The sequence below is a fragment of the Trachymyrmex septentrionalis genome, unplaced genomic scaffold, assembly GCF_001594115.1.
Source record: "Trachymyrmex septentrionalis isolate Tsep2-gDNA-1 unplaced genomic scaffold, Tsep1.0 scaffold580, whole genome shotgun sequence".
Taxonomy (NCBI): Eukaryota; Metazoa; Arthropoda; class Insecta; order Hymenoptera; family Formicidae; genus Trachymyrmex; species Trachymyrmex septentrionalis.
In genome coordinates, this window is record NW_017305757.1 from 27,962 (window position 1) to 28,947 (window position 986).

Below are 986 nucleotides of genomic sequence, written 5' to 3' on the forward strand. Positions count from 1 at the left end.
ACAATGGAAAAAATCAATTATAATCCCGATTTTCAAAAAGGGAGACAGGATGAGTTGTAACAATTACCGGAGCATCTCACTTTTACTTACATGCTATAAAATTTTGTCGAACATCCTATTAATGAGGCTTGTACTATGTTTAGATGAGATAATTGGAGACCATCAATGCGGCTTTAGGAAAAATAGATCGACTGCGGATCAAATCTTTACTATTCGACAAATCCTGGAGAAAAAATGGGAATTTGATCAACCGGTACATCAACTTTACATTGATTTCAAAAAAGCGTATGATTCGATAAAACGGGAAAGAATGTATGAAATTTTAATTCGGTGGGGGATATCCAAAAAATTGGTTAACTTAGTTTAAGTTTGCTTAAAAGATACCAGAGGTAGAGTAAGAATGGGTAATCAAATGTCAAAAATTTTTAATATTCATAGCGGATTAAAGTAGGGGGATGCACTGTCACCTCTTCTGTTTAATCTAGTATTGGAATATGCTATTAAAGAAATGCAGAAGAGTAATGATGGTTTGCAGTTGAACGGTACAACACAAATATTAACATATGCGGACGATATTGCTTTGTTGGGAGATAATAAAGAAACACTAATAAATAACGCTAAAATTCTATTAGATAAAACGAAAGAACTGGGGCTGCAAATAAACGTTGAAAAAACTAAATATATGGTCACTGATAGAATTCAGAATATTCATAATAACGGAAACCTGGTCGTTTGTGATAAAATTTTTGAACGGATTAGCAATTTTAAGTATTTAGGATCGATTTTAAACCAAACTAATGAAATAAGAGTAGAGCTTAAGAAAAGAATTAATTTGGGGAATGCGTGCTTTTATTCGGTTAGGAAACTACTCGGTTTAGTAGGAGTTAGGAAACTACACGGATATTGTCTAGGCGCTTAAAAATCAGAATTTACAGAACGATTATTTTACCGGTAGTCCTTTATGGCAGCGAAGCGTGGTCACTTAC